The following is a 7,725-nucleotide window of genomic DNA, read 5'->3' on the forward strand; positions in this document are numbered from 1 at the left end:
CTCTGTGAGCCTTCCCATTAGAGAACAGCAATGGTGATTCCATTGTGTTCCAGTGCCTGGAGCCAGGGCTGCTCCCTCACCTAAGGCAAAGCCCTTGGATGGGCTGAGAAAAGGGAGAGTGGAGCAGCCTCACCCACGAGTAGAAAGACTGGTTTTTCTCGTTTCTCCTTCTGTGAGGAGGAAGCAGGGATTGTATCTTCAGCTGGAGGGTGAAGAAGTGGCTCAAAAAAGAGCCCAGCAAGGTAAGGAGAGTGTTAGACTGGAGTCTCTCTTCCATGAAGAAAGGCTGAGAGAGCTGAGCCTGTTCAGCTCAGAGAAGAGAAGGCTCGGCAGGATCTTAGAGCTGTAGAAATAGCTGAAGGCAAAGCAGTGCCAGGTTTTTTTAGTGATGCCCAGTGCCAGGGCAAAAAGAGCACAAACAAGCCCAGGAAGCTCCATCTGCACATCAGGAAAATTAAATGTGAGCAGAAGAGAGGCCTTGCACATTTTTCCTGGACAGGTTGTACAGTCTCCACCCTCAGAGAGACTCCAGAGGTGTCTGGATGCAGTCAGGGTTGGCCCTGCTTGAGCAGAGCCTTGGACAAGGTGACTTTCTGAGGCCCTTTCCAGCCTTAACCACAGCGAGGTGCTGAGCCAGGATGCTGAGCCTTGTCCCCCCACACCCTGTGGCTGTGGCAGCTGTGACAAGAAGGGATGCTGTGCACTCACCTCATTGTTCCTGCGGGCATCATGTCACTGCCGAGGGACGATGGCTTGGCTGCACCTCCTCCAGCCAGCAGCAGATCCTGGGCAGAACAGTCTGTAACCTGGAGACTGGGCTTTAAATAAGGAAGCTTTCTCCTGGGTGGAGTCAGATGAAACCACTTGCCGAGGATGAAACGAAACAGGAAGAGTTGAAACCAAAAATGAAAGTGTTCTCTTCCTAGCTGGAAGTTATCACCTTCCCTTGATAAAATGGAAGAGACAAGAAAGGGAGCTCTGTGGTCAGAGCAGCAGGATCTGCACTCCCCCCTGGAGACCTTCTCCCTGCTGAAAAGGACTTTGGTGTGCAGCTTTTAGGTGATGGAGGATCCATCGGAAAGGAAGCACGGCATCACTTTGGCATCATCAGTGACGAGCCAAAGGCTCCGTGTGGCTCTGCAGGACTTTGTCCCCAGGGCTTGTCTGAATCTGCCCCGTCAGTTTTGCTGGAGTTTCTCATCTGCCTGTCACAGAACGGCCCGGCAAAAAGGGGATGGCAATTGCATTTGCACAGTTTGGTGTGGGGAAAATCCCAACTCCTTCCCTAAGGAGCAGGAAGTGCTGACAGAGCACAGGATGCTGAGCTGGAGATGGCCCCAGGACTATCACCAGCTCACCAGGAAGCAACTGCTAACCACTGAGGTTTTGGGAGGTGACAGAAACCAGTGAAGTGACAGAAAAAATACAGGTAAAATGCAGGACACGTGGTATGTCTGGGTGTAACGGGGGATTGCAGCCCTGGCAAGAAAGATTCCAGTGGAGAGAACAGCAGAAAAGACATTTTTAAAAGTAGCCTCAAGTAAACTCTAAACAGAGAAGGAAGAAACCACCAGCCTTAGAATCACATCCCTCCCAGCTAAGAAGAAAAAACCCATCACTATTTCCCCCTCAGGATGCTGATGAGTCACTGCAGCAGGAAAGGAAGGAGGAGAATTTACTGCTGGAGGAGCAGGGTAGATGCTTTTATCCCCTGTTTATTTTTTTCTATTGCTGACAACCTTTAATAGAAAATGAGTAATTTGGCTATTAGTGTTAGCACTGCTGGGTGAACAATGAGTGATTGCTGTAGCTTGATTAGGCAGAAGCATTAATTAGACAACGGGTAACATCTAATTCTTGAATCTTCACATCAGCATCTTCTTTCAGCATCTTTCTGAGCATTTGGGCTCGACCAAGCTGCCTCTCTCTTGCCTGGGGTGGCCAGGATGGGGCTGTGTGAGTTGGGTGCTGGGCAGAAGTTTTGTCTCCCTGGGCTGGGGCAGAACTGGCAGGATGGAGGAGAAAATTCTCTGCCCAAATCCCTCAGGCCTTGACAACAGTTCTTGGCTACTTCTGCTAATATTAGGGCTGGTTTGAGGATGATTACAGTTCTGTGCAGCAGCTATTAATATCATACAAAGCTTGGATGGAAGTCAAAAATAACAGCAAATGAGAAAACTACCAACCAGCAGCCAAATAGGAAGTACAGGCAAGGCTTGGTGTTGTGAAAGATAAATGGTGGGAAGGAAAAGCAAAAGAGCTGCAATGAGATGCAGAGGAAAAAATAATACAAATATTTTTGTCGGTGGTTTGAAAACAGTCCTTGGCTTCAAAACATTCTGTTACATCGAATAATACTGATCGAATTCTGAGCTGGTTGAAAGGAAATCCTGGTTTATTTGTCCAGAAAAGCACCTGTTTGTTATGAATTTCCTTCAGCTGATTCTGGGCCGCGAGGAAGGGGCTCTGAACCACCAGAGTGAGCTGCACCGTGGAGCAGGAAAGACAGAACCTGGAAAAAAAGACAGAACCTGTTCTGCAAAGAGTGCCTGCAGCACTGGGAAGCTTCAAGAAGCTCCATCTGAGTAGCCAAGGCCAGGACTAAAAATACTTTGAGGTGTGGCTGCAGAATTTCCCTGCCACAGTCCGAGTCCTGGCTGAACATCTGTGAATTGTCTGTAACTTCCTTGCTGGCATTCGAGCCCAAGTGAGGCTGTTATGAGTAAGAGAACAGGTAACAAAAAGGTGTTTTCTCTTTGTCACAGTTTCCATTTGCACCTTTTCAGCTCCCACTGGCTGTGCTGCTCCCACGGGGAGTACAAACCTCTCTGGGCAAAGAAGGCTTTAAACTTGATAAGCCTTTAACCTTTAATCCTCGCGCAGAGGTGTTAAATTCATAACTTTGTACAAATCCCTGGCTGAAAACCGGGGGGTCTCCACCTGCTTGGAATCTTGAGGAGAGAATCCTTTGCTATCGAGGTGCTGAAGGCCTGGCACAGGTGCCCAGAGCAGCTGGGGCTGTCCCTGGATCCCTGGAAATGTCCAAGGCCAGGCTGGATGGGGCTTGGAGCAACCTGGGCAGGTGGAACCACGGCAGGGACGTGGAACTGGAGGATTTTTTAGGTTCCTCCCAAAATAAACCTTTCTATGGCCTCAGCATTTTTGATGCTTCAGGTGATTCTTGCAGAAAAAGGCAGGTGGAACCATGGCAGGGGCGTGGAACTGGATGATTTTTTAGGTCTCTCCCACCATAAACCTTTCTATGGCCTCAGTATTTTTGCTGTTTCAGGTGATTCTTGCAGAAAAAGGCAGGTGGAACCATGGCAGGGGCGTGGAACTGGATGATTTTTTAGGTCTCTCCCACCATAAACCTTTCTATGGCCTCAGTATTTTTGATGTTTCAGGGGATGTTTCTCGCAGAAAAAAGGGTTTAGGGACTTCAAACCCTCCCGTTTCCCCTCCTGTCTGTTCGCTGGCAGTCTCTCCGAGGCGCTGCCGCAGGACTCGGTGCCAGCAGATGGCAGAGGCTCCCCACGGATGACTCTGCTGCGTTTTTTCAGAGCCGTTCTCACCCCAAGCTGTGAAAAAAGAGCGGTGCTTTTCACCGCTTTTACATTTCTGCCTCGCAGCTGGATTCTTTTTAACAATATTCCAACCCACTGCCCTTTATTTGGATGAAAATATCTGTGTTTGCGAAAGAGGTGGTTTCCTGTGGCAGAAAACAGAGCAGGACCCTAGAGAGCTGCCTGGGGAAGGGTGTTCATCCTTCTGGGCTGAGCAGGGCCCAAGGGAAGGACTGGGCAGCATTTAAAATGAAAAAGGAAATATTTTTTTTATGTAATATAGGCAGAAACTGTGAAACCAGTGTTGTTGCCTCACCTCAATATTTGCTCTCCTTGTTTCTAAATGCTTTGGGTGTGCAGCCTCTGTGCACGCCCTGACTCCAACAGTGGTGCTTGGATCTACTGATTCCTCCAGACAAAGGTGGCCTGGACTTTCTGCCTTGCTCACAGCCGAGTGCTGGGTGACCCCCAGAGCCTGGATTTGTGCAGTGACACAGGGAGCTCTGAGTGGAGCTGGCAGGGAACAGCCGCACTCCAGACGCTCCCGATTCCCCCAAATCCAACAGGGGATGCTCGTGGTGTTTTTTCTCTGCCGGGCAGCCACTCAAGCAGAAAATTGAGCTGTTGTGCATTTCAAAACCTTTCAAATACCTTCCAGAAGCACCTTTCCCTCCTGAATGAATCCATCTCCAAAAGCAGGAGGCTTTGGCTGCCTGTTTACAGGCAGTGAGGTCGCTGCAGAGGCTTGATCAGCGCGGGAGGAACGATTCCAGGGAGCAGAGCAGGGATGATAGCCAGGGCTTCGGTTAACTGCCCCCAGCTCTCGCCATCCCCAGCAGCCAGGGTGTGTCTGGAGGGGCTGGAAGACACCGAGATACCAAGGGAGGGCAGCTTATCTCCCGGAGCAAAGCCTTCCCTGCTATCTGCGCCCCCGAGACACTCAACTGTCTTCCAACTGCTCTGATGGGGTGATAAACGCGGAGCATTCGCTGCTCTGCCAGGCTGGGAAGCTCCAGGAGCTCATCTGGGGCAGGGAGAGCAGCAGCAGCATCCTGCTGGGCAGCGCTGGGAGAGGTTGGGATGTTGGGAGTCCTTAACTCTCCCTTTTGGTCCAGCTCCTGCCCTGTGAGGGGCTGCAGCCATCACCTGGGAGCGAGGAAAAGTCCAGGAAATTCAAAAAGGAAAGTTCAAGAAAAGGCAGTGAAAAGTCAGGAAGAACTTCATGGAAAGGGTGGGAAGGGTTGGGCTCCACGTGGCACTCAGTGCTCTGTGAGGGGCTGTAGCCATCACCACATCTGGGAGCGAGGAAAAGCCCAGGAAATTCGAAAAGGCAGTGAAAATTCAGGAAGAACTTCATGGAAAGGGTGGTCAGGGTTGGGCTTTTGGAGGTGTCCAGGGAATGACTGCATGTGGCACTCAGTGCTCTGTGAGGGGCTGTAGCCATCACCACATCTGGGAGCGAGGAAAAGCCCAGGAAATTCGAAAAGGCAGTGAAAATTCAGGAAGAACTTCATGGAAAGGGTGGTCAGGCTTTGGGAACGTGGCACTCAGTGCTCTGGTGGGGGTGACAAGGTGGGGATCAAGCTTGGTTGGTCTCAGAGGGCTTTTCCCACCTGAGTAACTCAGGGATTCTGTGTGAAACGCTGGAAGTGGCTCCTGCAGCTCCACTTGGAGCAGTCCCTGAATTCAGACACCCCTCAAGGGTTTTGTTTGGGAACACCCAGGACCTGCTCAGTCACTCCAGGGGTCTGGGAATGGTTCAGCTCAGAGCACAATGAGGGCGTGCAGAGAGCAGCCACTCTTTTTTACTCTTTCTTCGTTGTTTACTCCAGAAATGAATCGATGAGGAGCTGACCAGGCCCACCAGGAGACAGTTCAAGAGAATCCGTGGGATTTTTGGTGTCGTTAACTAACAAAAGCCAAGGCACAAGGGAAAATCAGAATTTCTGATCCCAGCAGCTGGTCCAAAGGCACGTGGCCCTGCTATCACGGCATAACGTAATGAAAAATTGCGGTGTGCAGATTTGATAAGATTGCAGCAGCAGCAGCTCTCACTGGCAATTAACAGAGGAGTTTCTGTGTGTGGAAGGAATCTGTGCATCTCAGTTGTTCTCCAGACAAGGAGCTGATGGAGGGTAATGCCAAGAAGGCCGAAATGTCACAACTTCCAAGGGTGATGGCTCAGATGAGGGTTATGATTGAGAGAGGAGAGACATCTCAGTGTAGCAATGAAAAAACAGGGCAGAGATGCACTAGAATTCATAGCACACGCTCAGGTGATTTGGGAAAGATTAAATTCACTCTGCAGGTGCCAGAAAGCCAAGAAGGGAACCTTAACCCAGAGAGGGTGGAAAATAGTTAAGGAAGAATGCCAAAGGTTTCTCATAAAACAGAGGCTGAAGATCAGAGAGAATTATGTGGTGTTGGGATTGGGAAAACCGTGGAACAAGCACTTAAACGGGTTGTTTGTCAGCACCACAGAGAATGAGAAACTGCAACGGTAATTGGGCACGATCCAACCATCCCGAGCAAAGATAATTGAGCTAATTTACATCTACAACGATGTTCTGAGTGCTGTGCTCCCAGAAGAGGCTGTAAATACATAAAGTTTTATGGCTTTTGATACTGTTCCACATGGCCCATGAGAAAGAGAAAGAAACGCTTTGGATAAAAGAACTCCAGAGCGGATCCAAGACTGCGACAAGCCCTGCACGGAGGACAACTGTCTGTGGTTTCCTTGCAGAGCAGAAGGGAAGAAGTAAAGTGTGTTTTTCAGGCATAAAGAATTGGATCAGGAATGGTGGAACAGCTCCTGGATTGGGCAGGGGAATATTTTCTTCTCACCTCTCTTGGTGAGATAGCATGGAAAGGAAGGTAGTTTTAATTGCCATGAAATTAATAATGGCTCTCCCAACCAGGGATGGAGCTTGGGTATTTCTGCAGACAGATCCTGAAACATCCCTGCTCCCTCAAACGCTGTGCTTCTCTTGGGCTGCTGCTCTCCGAAATGGCAGCGCTCCCTCCTGAGAAGGATTTTATCCTTTGCCAAAGTCCCAAACAAGAGATTACATGATGTGATTTCCTGTGCGAGCAGGACTGGCTTTAACGACCCACTGAACCCCTCGGCCTTGAAGGCTGAGGTTTGTTTTCTTGAGCTTTAGCTTGGCACCGACCCAGCAAAGCCTTTGTGTCCTAACTTTTATCTAAACACACGCAACAAAGAACGGGGAGAATAAAAACATGCAGTGTTTTCTAGAAAGAGAAAACAAACTCTGTCTCCCTCTCCCTAATTCTGAGTCTTCCTCCATCAGCTTTCAGGAAACAAAGGGACAGAGGTGAGCTCTTTTCTCTAAACTATAATTTCCCCCCAGTGAGACCACAGCTCCCTGCTCGCTCCTCTGTCAAGCGGAGCTGGAGGTGGTTGTTTCTCACCCAGGCACGTCTAACAGCCTCATCCATTCTTTTCTCGTGGCTTTTTCTCCTCTTTTTCAGCTCAGAGCACCTGAAGCTCTGCGAAGGCTGTCAGAGCCTTCCTGAGTGGTTTATTTTTAGCAGCACGAGGCCCTGGGGAACGCCGTGAGTGGTGTAGAAACACTTGAAAATACCAAACCCCCCCCTTTCTGCACAAGTGAGCTCTTAAACCTGCCCAGACTCCTAATGGCTTCATCCAGTCCTTGTGGTCGTATTTCATTCCACGGGGTTTTATTTGATGTTTCAGCCCCGAGACGTTTCTCCCCACGTCAATGTTCGTCGGGTCCCTGGACTCCCTCTCTCTGAAGCACCAAAATCCTGAAACCTCCTGCCCCGAGAGCCTCGGATGAGCCCCGTGGCACCGGGCTGGCTCTGACCCCGTGCAAGGAGAGCCCCTGATGGTTTTCCCAGCCAATCTTCCTGGGGAGCAGCTCCTCTCACCGAGGCTCTGCCGTGCGGGCATCTCGTGGTTCCATCCGGAGCCGGGGCTCAGCAGCCAAGCAGAATTTCCTTTGAGCTGCAGATAAGCAGATTCTGGTGATAGGGAGGCCCTGCTCAAGCTGCCCCTGGGGTTCCAGCTTTGAGAAAAGCCTCGAGGGCTGAAGGGGAAGGAAGTGTTTAATGCTGTGGACATAGGAGATGGAGAGAAAAAAAAAAAACAGCCAGGGATGCATCGGCCTCAAACACATTC

This window comes from Onychostruthus taczanowskii, unplaced genomic scaffold (genome assembly GCF_017590055.1).
Source record: "Onychostruthus taczanowskii isolate IOZ18803 unplaced genomic scaffold, ASM1759005v1 scaffold178, whole genome shotgun sequence".
In the NCBI taxonomy this organism is placed as follows: domain Eukaryota; kingdom Metazoa; phylum Chordata; class Aves; order Passeriformes; family Passeridae; genus Onychostruthus; species Onychostruthus taczanowskii.